The sequence below is a fragment of the Talpa europaea genome (genome assembly GCF_964194135.1).
Source record: "Talpa europaea genome assembly, chromosome: 4".
NCBI lineage: Eukaryota > Metazoa > Chordata > Mammalia > Eulipotyphla > Talpidae > Talpa > Talpa europaea.
The window spans coordinates 60,055,617-60,078,427 of record NC_140070.1 but is presented as its reverse complement, the minus strand read 5'-3'; positions in this window follow the sequence as shown (position 1 = coordinate 60,078,427).

Here is a 22,811-nt window from a genome sequence, read left to right as displayed (position 1 = left end):
ACCATTCTGGAGACTAGAATGTCCAAAATCAAGGTACCAGCATAATCGGCTTAGTGTACTCTTTGGAGTTGCAGACTGCTGACTTCTTGCTGGGCACTCACTTACTGGAAGGAGGTAAAGAACTCTGGGGGATCTCTTCAAAAGAACACTAATCCCATTTATGAGGGCTGCAGCTCTTGAACTAATCACCTCCCTTAGAGTACCCCTCCTAATACCATCAACTTGAACATTAGGATTTCAACATATGAATTTGGGGATGGGAGCTGGGTAACAAAACACTCAAACCATAACAGCCACCTTCTCCCTGTGTCCTCACACTGTCTTTCCTGTAGCATCCCAGGGATTTCTTCCTTTTCTTACAAGAATAATAACCATACTGGATTTGTGCCCCCTCTCCCCCATGAACTCAACCTTAATACCTCTTTAAAAGTTGTATCTTCAAATTCAGTGACATTCTGAGGTACTGGGAATTAGGGCTTCGACATAAGGCTACAGGAAGGAGGGAATAGCGTATAATTCAGCCCATCACAGAGGCACTTAAGGTTGGCACTTTGGTTGAAAAGGGGTGTCTTAAAGACTTTTAAAAGCTTTATTTGCCTGGAAGGCTGAAGGAGATTATATGAGTATAAAACTTCTTCCACACAGAAGTTATATCACAGCTAGAGGTGGCTACAAAGATAGTTTTCCAAAAACATGGATAAGAAGCTATATTCAGCCAGTCTAGAAAACAGTTCTGGATCCCTGGGACAGTGGTTCTCGATCCTATTTATGAAGTACCCCAGGATATCTACATTGATCTTAAGAGAGTGAATTTTTTTATTACTATAGAAAGCACTTCATGAAAAAAGTCACAAAAATTAAATATATAGAGTGAAGCAATTCCTCAAAGATTTTTCAACCATTATACCTTGAGGATGAGAAAAGTGGGAATGGAAGGGCATTCCTATTATAGGAAACTGCACATACACACTATATGACTAATGATCTGTCTTCTTTAAACTAAAACTCTGGCTTTGAACAGAGATTCCTGCCCCGATGACACCTGCATAAGTGCCAGATATTGACACCATCCGAAATTAACCAAGCAGACCAGGATGTACCAAATTCGAGATAACCAGGAGGCTGATAACTCTGGGGGCTGAACATGATGTATGCCAAGGACATCAACTCTGACAGGCTATTCTGATGAACTGTTTGCTTATGACTGTTTTTAACTCATTATAAAAAGCCCAGCTCGAGATGAGATGGCAGAACAATCTGTTCTCACAGATCAATGGCCAGAGATCTGGGAAAGAAAAGTGCTTATAAATTCAATTCCTGTCTCTGCTTACTGGCTTTTTGATAGTGAGATGCAGCAAAACCCAGGTGTAACACTATCAGCAAAAACAGTAATACTATCAGCTCTGCCTTTAGAATATATCCAGAATCTGACCACTTTTCACAATGTCATTGCTACCATCCCAATCCATGTCACCATCATATCTTGGCTATTGCAAAAATCCTTCTAACATGTTTTCCTGCAGCATTGTTGCTCACACTCCCCACATGCCACCCCCCCCCATGGTCTGTTGTCATAGTGCAGCCAGAGTAACTTTAACATATGTATAACACTTCCTCTTCCCTTCTTTCTCTTCCCTTTCCAGCTATCAACAACTCAATCCTAAAATTCACAGGTAGGACAGAGTAAGGTTAAGTCCACCATAATGGGGGAAGGTGACAGGGGGAAAGTCCAAATGGGGTGAGGGCATCCATGGTAGGGGTAGCCTAGAGTGGGAGTCAGAATCCGAGAATCATGAAGAGGGCATCCCCACCAGGGGCACTAGCATGATGTGTCAACACCAGATTATAGTGAGGATTGTATCTATGCAGGATAGAGAGAGCTCCATACATAGAGTGGGCTGGTGTGAGGTGTCAGAGGCTGAGAAAGGTGAAGAGAATGTTAATCAGTGGGAGGGTGGCACAGCATGGGATATCTGAGTCAAAGGGGATGACGGGGAAGAGGGTTTTCATGTGACAGAGGCAGCCTGGCATGTGGCTTGATCAATTCAGTAAATATATTATGAATAATGGAAGGCAAGAGTATATATGATCACAGAAAGGGAGGGTGCTAGAATCTATCAGCTTTTTTTTCTTCTAAAGATTTATTTATTTATAAAAGAGCTGGGGTACAGGCCAGAGGCGCAGGAGGGTGAGAGAATTCACCAGAGATAGAGAGGGGAACCAAACAGGCACACGGACCAAGACACTTCTGAGAGGAGCAGCGGGCGAGGCAGGAGAGTTCTGCTGCGCCATGTGGGAATCTCCCTGGCCAGACGGAATCAAACCCGCGCTGCAGAGGCTGTGAACAGCTTCACAGCGCGGTGCTCAACCCGCTGTGCCATGTGGGAGGCCCCAATCTATCAGCTTTGAGAAAAATAGAAATTGTCTATAGTGATAGGATGCCATAAGAAGAGGGGCCTCTCTGGTGGGGCTGGCGGTTGAGCACAGCACTGTGAAGCTGTCTGCAACCTCTGCAGTGAGCAGTGCAAGTTTTATCCCAGCCAGCCACGGAGATACCAACATGGTGCAGCAGACCTCTCCTATCTCGCCCACTGCTCCCCTCAGCAGTGTATTTCAGTCAGTCTGCCTGTTCTGTTCCCCGCTCTGTCTCTAGTGAATCCTCTCACCCTCCTGCACATCTGGCCTGTACCCCAGTTCTTGTATGCATAAATAAATAAATCTTTAAAAAAAATAAAGCATTCATTTCTATGGTATTCTTACCAATATTGCATAAGTTGAATCAAATAATAAGGAAATATCAAACAAATTCAATTTGAAGAAGAGACTCAAAAAAACAGGCCTGATAGAATATCTTTAGGGCAGTGTATGCTACTATTCTGTGACAGATTCTGCATGCCACTATAAATTTGTCCAAACCCAAGGAGATGTACCACACCAAGAGTGAATCTTTTTTTTTTTTGCATATTTCTCTTTGATATCCTTGTTTAATTTTCTTTTTTTTTTAGTTTTTATTCTACTTTATTTTTTTTAAATAATAAATTTTATTTTTATATTCCCCCATATACTTGCAAAAGCCCCATTCTGACCCCAATCCTTCCCCTCCCGCCCCCCACCCCCCAAAAAGTGTCTCTGGTTCATAGTTTTTTGTTGATTTTGATTTTCACTTTCTTATATTCATTTTCCTGGTCCCTTATTTAAGTTTTCTAGATTCCTGCTATGAGTGAGACCATCCGGTATTTTTATTTTTCTTTTTGGCTTATTTCGCTGAGCACGATCCCTTCCAGCGCCATCCATGTTGCTGCAAAATCTTAACGTAAATTATGAAGTCTGGATGACATGTTGTGGCAAAAATACCACTCTGGTGGGGAGGATGTTGTGGGGCATGTGTGGAGGCAGGGAATGGGTAGTATTAAAAAAAATAATAAAAAAGCAAACAACATGACAAGCCTCACGAAGATTTAATCCCTAGCCTAACTGCAGTTCCAGTCTCTCTCAAAAGTGGAATTTTAAACCAATTAATCTGGAATTTCCTGGTTAGCACTAGTGATAAAATTCATTATAAAATACCCCCTGCTTTGAGGTTAGGGTCTCAGTGCTATCAAGCTATGGGCAGCCAGTGCAGCACGAATTAGATCCCTGGCCAGGATACTGGCCCACATGGCACAGCAGACCTCTCCTGTTGCCCACTGCTATTTTCAGCAGTGTATTTTGGTGGATCCCCTGTTCTGCTCCCTACTCTCTGGTGAACCCTCTTACTCCCCCCACACTTCTGGCCTACACCCAAGTTCTTCTATGGATAAATAAATAAATCTTTAAAAAAAATAATCCCCCCTGCTTTCCCCTAAGGGAAATTGTCTTTCCCTGAAATAAGCTTTCAATTCTTAGCCCACCCTCTTGTCTTGACTATGAAAACCTCCTTCCTACTTGCTTGATGGAATGCTGCCTTATCCATGAATTGTTTAATAATGCCAATTATATGCCCAAATATATTCAGATGAAGTTGAAGTGTTAAATTTCATACCCTTCTCTCAATCTTGCTATGAATACAAAACTTGCTCTAAAAATAAGGCTTATCTGGGCCTCCCCGGTGGCGCAGCATTTGAGCGCTGGGTTGTGAAGCTGCCCGCAGCCTCTGCTGCGCCCCGTTGATCCCCGGCCACTGCACGAGGGTCCCACATGGCGTGCAGTCCTCTCCTGCCACACCTGCTGCTTCCCTCTGCAGTGTATTTCAGTCATTCTGCCTGTTCTGCTCCCTGCTCTGGCTCTGGTGAATTCTCTCACCCTCCCGCGCTTCTGACTGTACCCAGTGCTTGTATAAATAAATAAATAAATCTTTTTTAAAAATTTAAAATAAAATAAAAATAAGGCTTATATTGAAAGAAACTTGGCCTGTAACTGAATTGGGCTTGGAGTAGAGGAGCCAGATGGACCCGAAGGGCTCTTAGTTCTTGTCTTGGCAAGGAAAAATTTCAACATCAACGGAATTAAGCACAAAAGCAAGAGATTTATTGTCAGATGAGGACTGAAAAGCTCTCTGAGAAGAGAGGGGCCCCTAATGGGTTGCTGATGAGGGGGCAAGAAACACGAATTTACATGAGTATGGAGAGCATGGATTGGGGTTTATACAGTGGGTGCCTCTGCACTGTGTCTCTTGTTGATTGGTTGAGTTCCACTTGGTCTCTCCGGTTACTCATAATGTTTTGTCCATACAAGCTTTAGTCCAGTAGTTAGTCAGTTGTTAGTGGGTTTGGGCATGCTGACCCTACCTGACTGCCTGTACTCAGCCTAACTTTCTTATTCATAATTTTCACAAGTATTAGAGTCAAAAAATGTCCAGAAAAAATTTCCCTGGCATGAAGGTGTCTAAATTTAGAGACATGACAACTAAATACAGCATGTGATTCTTTTGTTATAAAGAACATTACTGATACAATTTGCTATTACATGCCCAAGGAGTACCCAGAGATTCCCAAACTAATGGGGTCCATCCACCACATAAAAGGAAACTCTTAATGTTAAAGAACTTTGATAGAATTAATGTGCATAGCACAGAGAAGAAAGGATAACAGATCTCCAATAAAACACCCCAAATTACCCATTCCTTACTGGGTGAATGCCCAGTGCAACAGGGTTGGCCTGAAGCAGGGCCCATTGAGACCTGAAAGACTGCCACAGGCCTAAGGCATTCTCTTGCAGGGGACCATAAGAAAGGGGTTCTAATCAGGTCCCAGATGGCTGGTGCAAAAGGACATTGCCATTGTTATCCCCACCAACATATCTCTCACCCATGTGTCTGTTTCAAGCATTTTCACACATTGCTCCTCCTTGTCTTTCCTCCATGTCTCCTTCCCAGCAATACCAGGGTTTAGGAGGGTGTAGGTGCAGGAACAAAGTTTCTTCCCTTTTCTTTTTAGCCCACCTGCCTTCCATGTTATATAGCTCCACATGGCTGTTGAGCTTCACCCCCTAATTCCCAGTAGCTAGTCCAGGAACACTGCATAAAAGTGGGTGGTAGGAAACATGGTACCTCCCCTAACAAATTTACCAAATTTGAAAGACTCTAAGGATTAGATGGTAGCAATGTATCATTGAAATATATGTGAAGCTTTTCTGTAATTTCATGATTATTTCAAAATTTAAAGATTAAAAATAAAAAACCATGGCCCTATCCCCAGCTACTTTTACATCGCCAAGAGGAAGTAACAACTATTGAATTTACTCTTTCACCTGAAAACAACTCAAGAACCAGACATAATGGACGAAACAATGGTTTTCAAAGCACTGGACATCAGACAATGTAGGACAGTGTCCTTGAGAGATGGATAACAAATGAGGCAACAACTATGACTGCCCTGCTTCCTACTTTCAGAGAGCAGGGAGAAGAGCCAGAATGATTCCCTGGGTTGTGGAGACAGAACTGAATTCCAGGCAGAACACTGAGGCTAGGAATTTGGAATACCAGAACCATAGAAGAGAGAGCTGCCCAGAAAGTCCAGAGATCTGCAGAGGCTCCAGTAGAATATAATCAGCATCAGCATGTGAAGAAACTGCCAGAGCTGTGGAAACAGCCATCAAGAAAGTATTAGAATTGTGTGTTCACACAAGGCCTGAATAGTGAGTATTCTTACCAGTCAGACTAAAAAACCTCAAAATGTATGAGATATTGTTAGTCCGAAGGATCTTGCCTCAGTCATGAATAAGAAAATATCCATGATTTTGCTTTTTAAAGAAATGTTGCCTGCAAGAAACACACTAAGTAAAAGGCACAAATTGGTTAAATGGGCGGAAAATTATACGCCATGCTAATACTAACCAAAAGAGATATGGCGATGTTGTAAAACTATTAAGCAAAGTAGATTTCAGAGAAAGGAATATTATCAGGGCTAAAGAATGCTTCTTTCATAAAGAGATGAATTAGTCAAGAAGAAAAAAAGACCTAAGGTATTTTGTATCTATGGCTTAAAATATGAAGAAAAACAGAACTACAAGCAGAAACATGAATTCACAATTGTAGTCAATAATTAATTGAGGGCCTCCCAGGTGGCGCAGGCACTATAAAGCTGTCTGCAGCCTCTGCAGCATGGGTTCAATTCCCCACAGGCCAGGGAGATACCCACGCGGTGGAGCAGACTTCTCCTGTCTCGCCCGCTGCTCCCCTCAGCAGTGTTTTCAGTCCGTCTACCTGTTCTGTTCTCCACTTTGTCTCTGGTGAATTCTCTCGCCCTCCCATGCCTCTGACCTGTACCCCTGTTCTTGTATAAATAAATAAATGTTTTAAAAAATTATAATTAATTGAACAGGGCTTTCCTGGTGGCATAGGGGTTAAAGTCTCAGCACTCTCAAGCAATTGCCAACCACTGCATCATAAGTTCCATCCCTGGCCAGGGGGCTAACCTGCATGGTGCAGCAGACCTCTCCTATCTAGCCCACTGCTCCCCTCAGCAGTGTATTTCAGTAGATTCACCTGTTCTGCTCCCCACTCTGTCTCTGGTGAATCCTCTCACTTCCCCCCCACCTCTGGCCTACACCCCAGTTTTTGTATGCATAAATAAAAATAATAATAATAATTAATTGAACGACTAAACAAGAGTCAAGATACAGAAGATGTGAACATTATATATCAGCTTAATCTAATTCATAATAGATAACAAGAGTAAATAGCAAGAGTAGAACACATATTCCTTCAGGTACACACAGAAGATTTGCCAAATAGACCATGCTGTGGATCATTAAACAGGTGCCAGTACCTTTAAAACTATTTAAATGATGCAAAGTATATTCTCTGAACATGATGGAATTAAGTTAGAAATTAATAACGGAAATGTACACAAAATTTCCAAATATGTGGAAACTAAATAATACACTTCTAAATAATCCATGGGTCAAATAATTAAAGATGAAGAAAATATTTTTATATAACTGAAAATGAAAACAAAACACATCACACATTGCTAAAGCAGTCAATAGGGAATAACAGCTCTACTAAATATCTATTTATTTTCTTTTACAAATTCATGAATTTCAGGTTTTCACCAATCCGCAAAAAATACCCACAGCAGTCTCTCTTTATTACTCTCCAATTCTCTACTCAATTCCTAGGCAACCATTAATCTACTTTCTTCTTTTTTTAATTGAATGAAATTATGTTTTATATCCAGGAAGTAATATTATAATTTACAATGTTCTTTGCATTTGAGAAGTATAGGATCTCCCCCTTCAGACGTTGTTACCACACAACACCCACCACCAAAGCACACACAAGCTCTCCATCAAAGTCCTTTGTACTCCCTGTCTATTCTCACTTATCAACTCCGTAAGTAGTCTTAGTTCTACAGTCAACTCTCTAAGGTTTGTTGTTAGTTCTGCTTCATTTGACTCTGTTAGGTTACTCTACATTCCACATGTAAGTGACATCATCTGATATTTGTCTTTCCCTGACTTTTTTCACTTAGTATTATCCCCTCCAGTTCCACTCATGTTGCTACAAATGGCAAGAGTTTATCTTTCTTAATAGGTGAGATACATATGCACACTACATCTCCTTAATTCATTTGCTCTGTCATTGGGATAGGTTATTTCCTAAGTTGGTGTTGTGAAACTGTAACCAAAGACCTGAGTTCAGGCCACCTGTCACCACTGAATGCCAATAAAGCAGAGACAGGAATTGGATCTTTAAAGTGTGCTTTAATGAGGCAGCCGGCAATCTGGAAGACAGAGGGCTAACATCCTAAAGAAACCACCCTCCCATTTCATTTCCAGCTGGCTTTTTATAGTGAGTTGAACAAAGAGACTTCAACAGTAAGCAGGCCTTCACTGCTGCCAGGAGACTGTGTTGTCCACGCCCCAGAGCTTCTTATCACCCTCCTGGACACCTGGCCTCAGGCTTGCCCCTGCTTGCTGAGGCTGGTCTGAAGATAGCACTGGTTGCCTGCACTCCTCCAGGCATGTCCTTGGATTGGAAAATTAACTCAGAGCAAAATTAACTCAGGCCATAAGCATACGTGTGTGCAGACTTCCTACTTTACCAGCTTAGCATCTCACCGGATCTACTCCCCCTCCCTAGGCCCTATCAAAACCATCCCAGGCTGGGTAGGTTCATTGGTAGTTCTTGCCAAAGAAAAGAGAATTTGGAGGCTTCAGTGGATGTTTCAGGCATTTAATGCTGAGACAGGGGACCAACAGAGGACAGACAGAGCAAGAGAGACTCCAACACTGAGAGAGGCAGAATAGCAACTGAAACCCCTTTACACTGCTAAGTGCCCACAGCCAATAACTGATGCATTGTTGCAAATGCAAGGCGCATCTATTGCTTATTAGATAACCGAATATTGGAAAACATAGCATTTCAAGGTATGGGCTATCTGTTGTTTGGAAGGCAAAAAATAGCCTGATCTTGCAGTTGGCTATTGTAAATAGTGCTACAATAAACTTAGAAGTACATGTTACCCTTCAAATTAGTGTTTTTGTATTCTTTGGGTAGATATCTAGGAGTGGAACTGCTGTTTATATGGCAGATCCATTTTGATCTTTTGAGAAACCACCATACTGTTTTCTCTAGGGGCTGGGACAATCTGCATTCCCATCAACAGTTTCTCTGTGCATGTATGTCAGAACTTACCAGATTGTATACTTTAAATATGTGGGACTTTTTTCAAGACCTCAAGACATATAATGGCTTAAGAACCTTGTCCCAAATTGTTTTACCACTCAGAGGTAAAGAAAACTCATTGATGAGCCTAAATTACAAAGTAGTTAGTATTCAAAAATCTAAAATAGAGATAGTGTTTCCTATTCAAAACATTCCAATGACTTCCCATGATACCTAGGTTAAAACTGAAATTTTAGTTTGAACTGCAAGGGCATACATTATCTGGCCACCTTCATTATCTCTCTCCAACCTTATTTCCTACCAACCTCTTTCATTATACCAGACACATAAGTCCTGCTATTGTTCCCTTAACATCCTTTGCTCATTTTCTTCTCCGGATCTTGGTATTAGTTGTCCCTGTGCCTAGAACACACATGGTAGATCTTCCCATGACTTACCGCCTCACTTCTTTTTAGGTTCTTTCTATTATTTTCCTGATACTCCATGTAACATATCCCCCACCCCAAACTCCTGGTATATGCTATTATTACATAGGGCTGAAGCGAAAGATGGTTGCTGGAAAAAACAATGCTATCAATGTAACAAATATGAAGATAGTTATGTCTAAAAGGAACCCTTTGTGGGTGGGGTGCTAGTGAAGATTGATAGCTCCAGGGAAAATGCCAACAAAGTATCAGTGGGGGTAGAAACTGGTAACAAATATAAGGGACTGCAGAAGCAGCCCCGGGATTCAGCGTTGGGGATTTCAGTGTTCTCTGATCTTCAGGGGTTCCAGGGTAAGCCATTTCTGCTCCCACCATGCTGATCTTTGAGAAGGCTGTTGCTGGCCTCTAGAGGATGCGGAGAGGCTTTTAGCAGCCAACCTCAGAGAAGAAAAGTTTGAAGGCTTTGCCAGTAGCCAAGTGCCTGAAACTGTTCCCAGTTTTGCTGCTGTTACAGCCTTGCAAGGAAGGCAAAGACCCTGGGCCGTATGAGTGTGGGCTATTTGTAGGATCACCGGGCTGCAGCTGCTGCAGTTTTAAGTATCGCTTATCTGGTGATGTGCTAGGGCATCTTGGTAGCTCTGGTAAGCATCTCCTGTTGTACTTCTGTTGTCTTCCTGAGTTGGATCCCAGCCTATATTCAGTGCAGTGACAGGAAGACACTCTTAGTTTTTTTTTTTTTGTTTAGGACTTCGAAACAATGGACACTGCTGCAGGTGAGAAAACAGCCATTTATGCCCTCAGTAACTGTTTTCCCTGGTTTGTTACATAAATCCCATTATTGTTGTTCTCTGAACCTGAGTAGTCTTGCAATTATGTGCGCTGGTGAAGAACTCAGATGGTGATGGGCAAACTATTTGGGCAGTGTGATTGGCCAGTTTTAGTGCCCCTTCCTGCCCTGTATCACTATCACCTAATCCGGTCTTATTTTTTCATTTATCTTTTATCATTATCTGACTTCACAGCCTACATTGTGTTATAAATGTTTGCTTTTTGCCTTTTTTCCCCTACCAGAAAAGAGGCAAACAGAATACTTTGTCTTCTTCACAACTCTCTCCAGTATCTACAATGTTGTCTGACAGTGTATTGGTGCTTGCTAAATATTTGCTGAATGAATGAACTTGGACCCTGTTAAATGGGACCCTTACAGTCATATAACTTTCTTTTTAATCTTTCCTAGCTTCAGTTTCCTCATCTCCTACTGTAAGGAAAGTAAGTTAATCAGGCTATTTTTCACCCTCCAAGCAACAGACAGCCCATAACCTTGAAATGTTGTGTTTTCCACTTTTCACATCCAGGAAGAAAACAGATGGGCCTTGCAAGTACAGCAATGTATCAGCTGTGTGGCTATGGGCACACATAACAGGGTAAATGGGGCTGGGAGGCTCAGTTGACATTCTAACTTTCTGTCTCTCAGTGCTTGCCTGCCTACCTACCTCTGTAGATGGCCCCATTTCAGCATTAAAGGCATGTCATACACAGTTAAGATTCCACGATTCTTTTTCTGTTTGCCCAAATCAACAGTGAGCCTGTTGGCCTAAGCGGTTCACAACTGTCTTAAAGAGTACCAAGAGGATTAAATGAACTAAAGCATTTAAAACATTTAGCAATGATTGGCACATTGCAGGGTGGCTCATGTTGATATAATAATATATGTTTTAAAAGATTTTATTTATTTATGCATACAAGAACTGGGTGTAGACCAGAGATGCTGGGGATAAGAGGATTCACCAGAGACAGAGTGGGGAACAGAGCAGGCAGATCTACTGAATACACTGCTAAGGGTGATAAGAAAATATATTATTGAACAAATGGATATAATAAAGATCCCAGCAGAACTTCCAGCCCAGGTGCAAAGAACACTCCAATGCAGACATAATTAACAAGTTTTCTTACTTACAGTTCTTTCCCTTTAAAGATTCATGGCCAGGGTCTCAGCACTCCTAGCTAAACAAAGTTGCATTTCAAAAGGGTAGGGTAGCCTGTCAAGCTGGTTGTCTCTCCAAGGCCATCTCTGGATGTCTCCATCTTTCCCCTTTTGCCTGTCTTCCCCGCCCCCACTTGTCTAGGGACTTTGCAGCAAAAGGTTGTGCCTGCTGAAAAAAACAATGCTATCAATGTAACAAATATGAAGATAGTTATGTCTAAAAGGAACCCTTTGTCTTTTTTTTTTTTTTTTTGGAACCCTTTGTCTTTAAAATTGTGCTCAGACCTTATGGGGCTACACAGGTTTGAGACCTCATGCATTAGGAATAAAGCTTTTCCTGACTTCACCATTTCCTGAAGTACAGCTTGCTCGTCCTCTGCCTGGGTAAAAGGCCAGAATTTCTACAAGGGAGCAGCGGGCAAGGCAGGAGAGGACTGCTGCGCCATGTGGGTTAGCTCCTTGGCCATGGATCGACCTCAGGCCCTAGCAGTGATAGCATGATAGTGCTGAGATTTAACCCCTATGCCACCAGGGAGGCCCTGAACCAATAAACTCTTAGCATTTGACTCCAAAACTGAGGCAAGCAAAGGAGAAACGTGATGGTGAATAAAAGAGGCCCTATGGAACATTGTTTTAAAATCAGGCTGTTTTTCACCTTCCACGCAACAGACAGCCCATATCTTGACATGCTGTTTTTCACCATTTGCACACCCAGCAAATAACAGGTGGGCCTTGCATTTGCAACTATATATATATATAGTTGTGTGACTATGGGAGTTTTAACAGTGTAAAGGGGGCTAGGCAGTGGAGTTGCTGTTTTGCTTGTCTCAATCTCTCTGCCTGACTGTGTATACTATCCCATCTCAGCATTAAATGTCTGCAAAATCCACCCAAGTCTCCAAATTATCTTTTTGTCTGCAAGAACTGATAATGAACCTACGTTGCCTAGGATGGTTGTGTAACAGGGTGGTCCTCAGGAAAAGGAGACGTTCCAGGTTCCCTGCCCAACCCAAGGGAGGGTAGGGCTAAGAAGAGAAGAGAAGAAGCTGCAGAAGGGATGGAGGAAAAAAGGAAGCAGGATGGAGATCCAGAAGGAGACCTGGAGGAGGCACATGGAGCAGAGAGACATGTGAAGAAACTGCTCTTGCCTTTTGGTCGTGGACTGGGTGACACAGATGTGGGTGAGAGACCTGTGGGAAGGATAATAATGGCAACTTTTATCTTGATTTTGATTTTGCTCTTTTCCTTCCAGACTTATCTGGTTGCTTCTGATCCTTTTCTGTGGGTCCACACTGAAAGGTGCTTTAGACTTGTGGCAGGTTTTCAGGCCTTGCTCTGTGCCAATCCTGTTTGGGTAAAGAACTTTTACCCACGAGGGGATGGGTAACTTTGGGGGCTTGATTTAGAAATTATATTCTATGCCTTTCCTGTGTTGTTTACTAATTGTATGAAAATTCCTTTTCATTAAAGTCTCATATGTTTTGTGTTGATGTGGAGGATGGCAGAACCTATTTAAAGCAGGCAGGTTTGGGGGCTCTGGGATACCCCACTCCCTGCCCTGTAACAGATTCACAACAAACATGATGGAGAATTGTTGGGGTGCTGGTGTCCAGCAGGGTACGAAAATATACATTTGTAGAGGTTTGCCTCTATAACCACCACAGCAGATGCAAAGAAGTAACTCCACTTCAATGAACATAATTTGCAGGGGTGGGAAGAGAAAGTAAAGAATCTGATAGCTAAGAAACAGTAAACACAACACTAACAACAAAATAAAGAACCAAAGGCCCTGCAGAAATGTTCCTGAGGAAAGGTTTGAAAATTGGTCCTGAGCAGCCTCACGGGCACCTTGTGAAGCTCAGACCAGGGCAGAAACTATGATTCCCACATCTGAAAATATATCTCTGTGGTTTCTCACAGCTCTATATTGCTGGGGAAGAAAATTAAGAGGCAGAAAACTCTGAAAGAGGCCTGCAGTCACAAAAGATAGCTGTATCTGTAAATGACAATGAAAAAATCAGTGGGGAATATAGAACATCTCAACAAATGCCAGCCTAGAAAGGCAATAGGTCATGCAGATTCACTTTTCTTTTTTATAGGTTTGTTGAAAGTAAGAGTAATAATCACAACTGAAACTCTAGAAGATATGCTATTTTAGTAGGACTTTTGTTACTAGTAGGAGTTTTAAAGGCCTCAAACAAAAGGGAGTTTCAGCTGTGGAAATCTCAGAAGAACTTCCAGGGCCTCATCTGGCATCCCTATCTCTTGTGATGGACTGACGCAAGGGCATTCAAAGACTGGAACCCAATGTGACATAAGGATCTTAATTTCTTACACAAGTGAATCTTACTAATTTCAGTGTTTGGATAAGTTTTGTGGCTTCTATAGAATTAGGGAGCTGCTATGCCCCTCATCAATCCATACTAGTTCCATGAGTGCACTCCATATGCAAGTACCCCTCATTTGCTAAGGGAAGGGGCAGTGAAGTTGGATTGACTGCCCTTCAGCTCACAGAGTTACAGAGCAACCCAGATATTAAAAAGGTTGCCTGACTGTGGGTCCTCACCCACATGCTTAAAGGGGACTTATTAACGCTAAACTGCAGGCACACGCAAAAGGTTAATAAAAGGTTTATTTACAAGGGAAGAGGAAACGAGGAAATAACTCAGGGAGAAAAAGAGGGAGATAAATTTGTAAATATGTCCTAACTGTTCCGCTGACCTGGAATCCCAATGGCCCTCCAAGAGCTGGCTAAAAGCCAAGCACCGTGGGGCCAAGAGGGCGACCCCAGCTCATATGGCTGGTTATATACCCAAACAAAAACATGGCTGCTTAACTCTGCCCTCAGGTCCTCACAACCCTCCCTTTGGTGATCATGGGATTTGTAGTTCCCAGTGTTTTGATGGAGTGGGGGTGGAGTCCACAAAGCCCGTATGGAGTTTGCTCAGAACATCCTCTCCCCCTAACAATGGGGCAGTTTGGGACTACTTTTGCAACATTAACTGGTAAATCTAAAAAGTGACTTCAATGCATCATTTAGAGATTTGCACTGCTTTTACTTTTTAGGCCCCTCCACATAATATGCAATCCTTTAAATTCTCTCCTGTAGTAGAAAGTTTGTCTCCATCTTTGTCCTCATGCCTTTCCCTTTCTGGTATTATTCCAATGCTCACCAACCATGGGGTTGAATGTGTAACACAGATTGGTATACTATAGCAAATGTTCTTCTAATCTCCTCTATCTCCCAATTCCTCACTAAAAACATTTCCAGGGTCTTTCACAGTTTGTTTGAGATACATATATATATATATATATATATATATATATATATATATATATATGTAGCCTAAGTCTCAGTGCTATCACTGGTGAATTCTCTCACCCTCCTGCACCTCTGGCCTGTATCCCAGAGCTGGTATAAATAAATAAAATCTTTTTAAAAAATACAGAAATCAAAATATATTGTTTATGTTTAAAAACATGAATGTACAGAACATGCTGAGCATTTACAGCCAGGAAACACATGTCCAGTTCAGAATTTCTTAGTGTTTCATCACCCCATGTTTATTTGTTTTAGTTTTCTGATTAAAGAGATCAAGACATTAAGAAAAAAGGCAAGATAGGCAAGTAATTTTAGTTATGAAAATACCTAATGTTATTAAAGTAGATCTTGTGTATTACTATAGAAGCTAAGGTGTTCAGAACCTGTCCTGGGCTTTAAAGAATGGATGAATGACATTTAGATTAGAATGTTAAGTAGCAACTGTACTTATGTTCAAATTGTCACCAAAGTTGCTAACTCTTTCCTCCTAACATCATCCATAGCCACTAGAGGTGAACACGGAGGCCCTTTCTATTTCTGGGTCACAACTTCCACTGTGAAGGTTGTGTAGGCCAGTAACTTTTTTATTTTTCCTTCTTCAGCAGCACCCATCATTACCCACTCTTGGGCTTGGAATTCCACAGACTACTCCTAAAGCCAATCTTTAGCCACTCAGTTTTCATTATATTGCTTCTAGTTACTGTTAGGAAAAGAAAACAAACAGGCAGTAAATGTAAGCAACAAATATGGGAATATGGGTAAACTTCAACAGATATAGATTCTCACAAAGTTCTTAAAATTGTCCTCTGGGCTACCATTCTCTATTTCCTTTGAGAAAGTAAATTTCTCCATACTTCCAAATGAGACACACACATACACACACACACACACACACACTCTTCCATCCCTACATTTTGACCTAATAAAGCAGAACTGATAAAATAGCTGCCTTCTTTGCTAAAAGGAAAAATTTACATTCCTGGTAACCAACTAGAACCATACTTAGTTCACTCAGATTTCTGTCATATTCAAGAGTGGTCCCTTCTTGGGGCCTCCCTGGTAGCCTAAGTCTCAGTGATATCACTGTTATAGCCTGAGTTCCATCCCTGGCCAGGGAGCTAACCTACATATGGTGTAGTAGACCACTGTTTCTCCAGCTGCTCCCTTAATGAGTTTATTTCAGTCAATCTGCTTGTTCTGCTTCCTGCTTTGTCTCTGGTGAACCCTCTCACCCCACACCTCTGGCCTACACCCCAGTATTTGTATGTAAAAAAATAAAGTGATCGCTTCTAGAATGGCATATATAGCATGAGTTTCACCATTAGAGCTGGTCGCATCCTCTAACTTGAAAAAGCTATGCTGAAATTGTATGAAAACTATTACCTAATGTGAAGTAAAGAAAAATTCTTGTTCTACAAAGAACTCAGGCAACTCAACAAAAAGAAAATAAAGAATCCAATCAAAAATGGATATGTCTCCAAAGAAAACATACAGATGGCCAACAGGCACATGAAAATATATTCAACATCACTTATCACTAGGGAAATGAACGTTAAACCCACAATGAGATAACCCATACCCATGAGAATTGCCCATATCAAAAAGACCAGAACAGGTGTTTGGGAGGATATGGAGAAAAAGGAATCCTCATACACTGTTGGTAAGAAAATTTACTGGGCCCCTGTGAGAATCATTATGAAGGTTCCTCAAAATTAAAAGTAGATCTACCATATGATCCTGAAGTTCCACACCTAGGTATCTACCTGAAGAACATAAAAACACTAATTTACAGGGATATGTGCACTAAGTTTATTGCAGCACTATTTACAATAGCCAACTTATGGAGACAGCCTAAGTCCCAATGACAGAGCAGTAAATTAAGAAGATAAGGTATATATAAAAAATGGAATATTACTCAGCTATAAAAAGGATGAAATCTTGCCATTTGTAGCAACATAGCTGGAACTAGAAGGGATTATACTAAGTAAAATAAGTTAGAAGAATACAAGTACTAGATGGTTTCACTCATACAAGCAATATAAAGAACCAAAACAAAGGGTTTGACAAAACTGGAAATAAGACTAGAAATATGACTGCAGAATTGAGACTACTAGAGGGTGAGGGCAGAGGGAGTGGGAACCAAATGGGGAGGAAGAAAAATGATCTCTGGTGAAGGACTATTACGGGTGCTTTTTGTTGGATGTGATGTGCTGACATAGGTCTCAGGAGGTGTGAACCTATTCCCCTAAAAAAAGGTGTTATAAACCTATATTACATAAAATTAAATTCCTACAGTAAATTCTAAGATTTACTCTAGAGAACAAGTATATAGTAAAAATTTTATTTCTGTCAAAACATTTTAAACGACTTTTCCTTGTTTAAGGATCAAACAAGTTCTAGTCAAGATAACATATAAATAGGATATTGGATTAAAAAAACTCCATTACAAAAAAAAATCTTTCAAATGAGTCTTTATGATAGCTACATATTTAAGTCAAGCAAATAGACACTCCACACAAAACCAGTGGTTCACAAACCTAAGTATACATTATTATCTCCTGAAGCAAAATTCATTTTGCTGTGCCTTGCCCCCAGTTTTTAATTCAGTAAATCTGAGGTGGAATCAGAGAAATTTCATTAATAACAAATTGTTAAGTGATACCAAACTTTGAGAATCAGTTGGCTGGATGAATCTGAAATCTTATTAAAGTCAAAATTTATTTGCAATGTTAAACATCTCATGGAATAGTGTTATAAAATGCATTGTACCAACCATAATATGAGTCATTTTAACGACATAAAATAAATCACAGGGCCTCCCTGGTGGTGTAGGGGTTAAGTCTCAGTGCTATCACCACTAAGGCTTGAGTTCGATCCCTGACCAGGGAGCTAATCCACATGATGCAGCAGATCTCCCCTTAGCAGTATATTTCAGTAAATCTGCCTGTTTTGCTTCCCCCTCTCCATTCTGTCTCAGGTGACTCCTCTAAACACCCTCCCAACACCTCTGGCCTACATCCCAGTTCTTCTATGTAAAAATAAAAATATAAATCACATGCACAAAAAAAATTCATTGATTTTGAAGGAGTGCAAAGAACATTGACCTGATAGGATAACCTACTGTAGTATAACAACTAATGGTACTACAACTAACTGTGACCTTGGTACAAACACTCAGTCTCCTTAGAATTGAGTTTCCACAGCTGCAGCCTGAGGGGAGTGAAAAAGATGATCTCTAGGGTGTCATCCACCTCTAAAAACACCTAATGACTCTTTGATAATACTACATTCATACCAAAGTGCTGGGTGAACTGAAGATCGTAAAACATAAAGCTTGCTGATTAGCTGAGGGTGCAAGACACTAAAACCAAGCCAAAGAGAAATTCCAAATAATAGGACTTCAGAAATCTGTCCTGGTGGTATGCTATTAAAGAAATCATCTCTTCATTTGGTGTCATACTATAGAATTTGGGCCTGTTCTGTAGTATTAATGCTGGATTTTCCTGCTATTTGAAATTAGTGTTCCTAGAAAATTTCATAAGCTTAAATGGCATATGAAGCAAGGAAATAATTACCATAAATTTATATGGAAAAAAAAGTGTTCTCAGATGCAAAAATGACCTAATATACCAAATAACACATAAAAGCTAAAGTAACATTAACATGTAATAAAAGCAGGAATTATAGGATACACACACAGAGTATATAAAATAGTTCTCAGTGGGACTGCTCTGGATCCTTGGTGTGTGCATTGCCTCTAAAACAGCTGTTCCAACACAGTAATTTCACCTTTTGCCTTTTGTTGTAACAACAAATCCTGTAATTTTTGGTTAGCAAAGAAAGGTATTAAAGTAGGTCCTTTACAAAAAGCAAAATGATGTAACATGAACTTTTCAAAGGGCAGGGGCCCTCTAACATCTTAAACAAAAGGCATCTTCCATTTTCTTTCTTCCTTTCTTTTCTTATACCTTTCTACTTTTCTTCCCTTATTTTCCTTTCCTTTCCTTTTCTTTCTCTTTTAATAAATATTTACTGGAACCCTAGCAAGCCAGATAGGCCCTGAGTGAAGTCAGGGTGGAGGACCTGAGATCAAACCATTATCAGCTGAACCAGGTGTATCACTTTAACCAAGCCTGCTTCTTCATCTGCAATACTGTAACTGTGAGCCTCATATGAAATAAATAACACACTTAAGAGTTTTTAGGGGAAGACCTGACACAGTGAGCAAAATAAATGTTATATCTGTATCTCCCCAGAGTACATAGTGCTATGGGGTGCTAGAAATGCAATTAAAGAACGAACAACAGAAATGCAGGTTTCCTGAGAGTACAGAATGAAGGAGGGATCAAGGAAGAAGCGTAGATCAAGTGAGGAGAACAGGAGAAATTTCACTATTTGTGTATCTGGAAAGACAGTTGAATAGCTAAGTGATTAGGAGGTATACTAGCATAGTAATTAAGTTTGTGTTCTTGCAACAGACTGCTTGAAATTTGAATCCTGGCTCTGCAATTTACCAGCAATGTTATATGATTGGGGACAACTAAATTATGCTGTGCAACTAATTACATTTTCTTCATCTGTAAAATGGAAGCAATGATAGCATCTACTTGCTCATTTTGAAGATTAAATCAGATAAAATCTGTAAGGGAGAAACATGCCTCACACATTTTAAGAGCTTGTTATGTGAAAACTGATGTTATTATAATCTTTCAGTTTGAGTCCCTGGTCACCTGAGTGAGGCTCTTGTTCTTGGGAATACTAAATGGCAGAGGGACCTTTAATGTCTACTCCAATTGGAGCTACGTCCAAGTCAGTTCCTAGAATTACTTCCCTGATGGCTGTTTTTCTCCTGTGAGGTTTATATTGATACATTTAAAATTTAAACAAGATATACAATAATTTCCTTTTTAAAAAAAAAAGATTTATGTATTTATGCATACAAGAACTGGGGTGTAGACCAGAGGTGCCGGCAACAAACAGCGGTGAGCATGAAGACACCAACACAGCCGCTAGAACGGGTAATGAACCCACCCGGTATGGGATGGTTGTGCTACATTTCATGTAGACGGCAGGACAGTTCAAAGAAGGACGGCCTGATGCAGACGGGTATGGAACCCTTTGAAACCTGGGGAAGGATTGAGGGGTGGCCGGCCATGAGCAGATGGTACTTGGTGGCCAGCCTCCTCTCCCAGTGGGCACTTCCCCAGGAATGGCCAGAGGTAAATGGATCCCTGGTGCAGGTGGAACAGGCCCTATACAAAATAGAAGAGACCCTGGATGGATATAGTACCCTCGAGGTGGCAGGGGCTGTGGGATGGGTATTTCTCACAGCTCTGCAAGAGTGTAGACATAAAGAACAATCCAGAATCCAGCAAGTATGGTATGAGATGCGGGAAGAGGTGCGGAAACTACAACAACATTTGAGGATTCTGGAGGAAGAAGTTCGGAGAAACCAACCCACCCTTCTGAAGACACCAGACTCCTTCTCAGGAGGGGAGGAGAGGGAGGCTGGCCCTTTGCTGGAGTCTCAGCCGATAGTGGCAAACCAACCTGCCACTCCGGAGATGCTGGACTCCTCTGGAGAGGAGGAGGCTGGTCCCATGCTCCGGGCCTTCCCGGTGATGACTCAGAAAATGAAGCGGCAGCGACCCATGGCTCCAGGGGCTGAGGCTGCTGGACCACCACAAATGACAGAATTTACTATGTACCGACCATACACCCAGGTGGAACTGGTGGAGTTGGGCAAGCAGTTCCACCAGAAACCAGGGGAACACTTGGCAGCCTGGCTGCTATGTTTGTGGGACCTGGGGGCAGATGGGATTATTTGTATGGCACAAGAGATGGAGAGACTGGGAATGTGGCAGGACATGTTCAATGTGAATACTCACGGTCCTGACAATGAGCATTTCACAGCTGGGATGAGAGATTTGGTATTAAAGGCTGTCCCTTCATCCTCATTTGGATCCTTCCTGGCAGTTCTAGCACCCTATGTGGGACGTCAAATACATGATATCACAACACTGACAGCTAGCTTGGGTGAAGTCGAAAGCTAGCATGCTCATACTCAGAAAGGAATATGGGTAATTGTTGAATAATCAAAAGGAATGCCGAGGAGGCCAAGGAAGCCTCTTGGCATGACAGAACCTCTTAAAGTTACCCGTAACCAAATGTGGACAGATTTAGTGAGAGCAGGTGTAGATAGCACTAAAATACATGTGAAGCACAATACATATTTGTTAGAATTACAGCAGCAATTGCAAGAAGCTCAGGTTCACACCCTGAGGCCTGCTGCTTAAGGGGAAGCCTGGAAGCTTCAGGCCTCAGGCACATGCCCTGCACCTGGATGGTTGGTTGCTGCCAACCGTCCTTGGGCAATGGCCTGATCACTTTCGAATAGGGCAAGGGCCAAGGAACCCATCCACAGGGGACAGGCGGGAACGGAGGCCACATGTGGAGCTTGCCATCCACTGGTCCCCAACTAACGTGCAAAGAGTTTTGGCCTTGGTAGACACAGGAGCAGAATGTACTCTGCTCTATGCAAATCTAGAAAAATTTCAAGGGTCTACCTGTAACTTTAGAGGAGGTTCAGACTGTTTGTGAACAATGTGTAATATGTTCCAGGATTTACCCCCGGAAGCCTTTTGCATCCACAGGCCAGGTGTTGCGGGGGCAGGTAACCCTGACACACTGGCAGATTTACATCATTGGACCACTACCTCGCTCCGACAGACAACAGTATGCAGTCACCTGTGTGGACACTGCTACCGGGTTGTTGGCAGCTTACCCTGCTCCACATGCTGACCAAAAGGTAGTTTTGGCAGCACTGGCACACCTATGTGCTGCATATGGACATCCATTGGTAGTGGAGAGCGACCAAGGGCCTCATTTTACAGAGCTTGGGTGCAGCAGTGGGCCAAGGACATGGGTGTTGAATGGAAGTTTCACACTTCCTGTAATCCCAAAGCTGCAGGGATCATAGAACATTATAACCGATTGCTAAAATAAGGGCTGAGAGCTACTGCCCCCACTTTGACGCTGGCCAGGTGGAGCCGACATCTGTGGGACGTGCTACGAACACTAAATGAGAAGTGCAGGAAAGGCGACCTGGCTCCAGTGAAGGCGTTGCTGCATTGTGCCGTTGCTCCCATTCAATTGCAGATACAAACTTCAGATATTTTGTTAAAGCCTGGATTTGGACAGCAGGCCAACATTTTATTGCCAGCCCCAACTGAAGTAGACCCAGGGCAGACTGTGGACTGGGAATGGCCCTGGACTGTGAAGGCTCCCCCAAGCGCTGGGTGGCTCTGATAGCCCCTTGGGGTCGTGACATGGAGGCCAATTTACAAATAACACCATGGGTGAGTACACAGTGGCCACCATGGGTGCTTGTTACCCACCCTGGGTTGGCAGATCAGAAGGCAATTCTAAAGGGGACATTTGTGATGACTCTCTGGCCTGTTATGAGTTCTCCACTCTTGCTACATGTAGAGCCCTCTGATGTCTCTTCACTGGCAAAGTGAGTGTGGTACTCAAGACCTGGAAGGCGACTGATGCCAGCTACAATATTATCTTCAGACACAAAATTGGCGTGCATAGTGCCAGATGGGAGGGATTGCCCATTGCTGATGCCAGTGACTTCTTTATTTTTCCACCCCTAGGAGAACTGAACTTAGTTATATTGTGATGTACACAGTTTGCTTTTTGTGGGCCATGGCTGCAGTGTTTATGTTTGTTAAAGGAAACTTGTATGTACTCGTATATATAGACTGTATGGCGGAAACCCTGAGGAGGTGGATTGTGGGGTAAGTGGGGAAGGGGAAGCTTCAAGCTTAGCTGCCCTCCTACCATGCATGCACACTCAGCCAAGCAGTGTGGTGTGGCACACGCAGCGTGGTGTGGTGCGGAGGATGGAGGAGTGCAGTGGAGTGGACGGAGGTGTGTGGCAGGGAGTGGCAGAGTGTCACGGAGTGG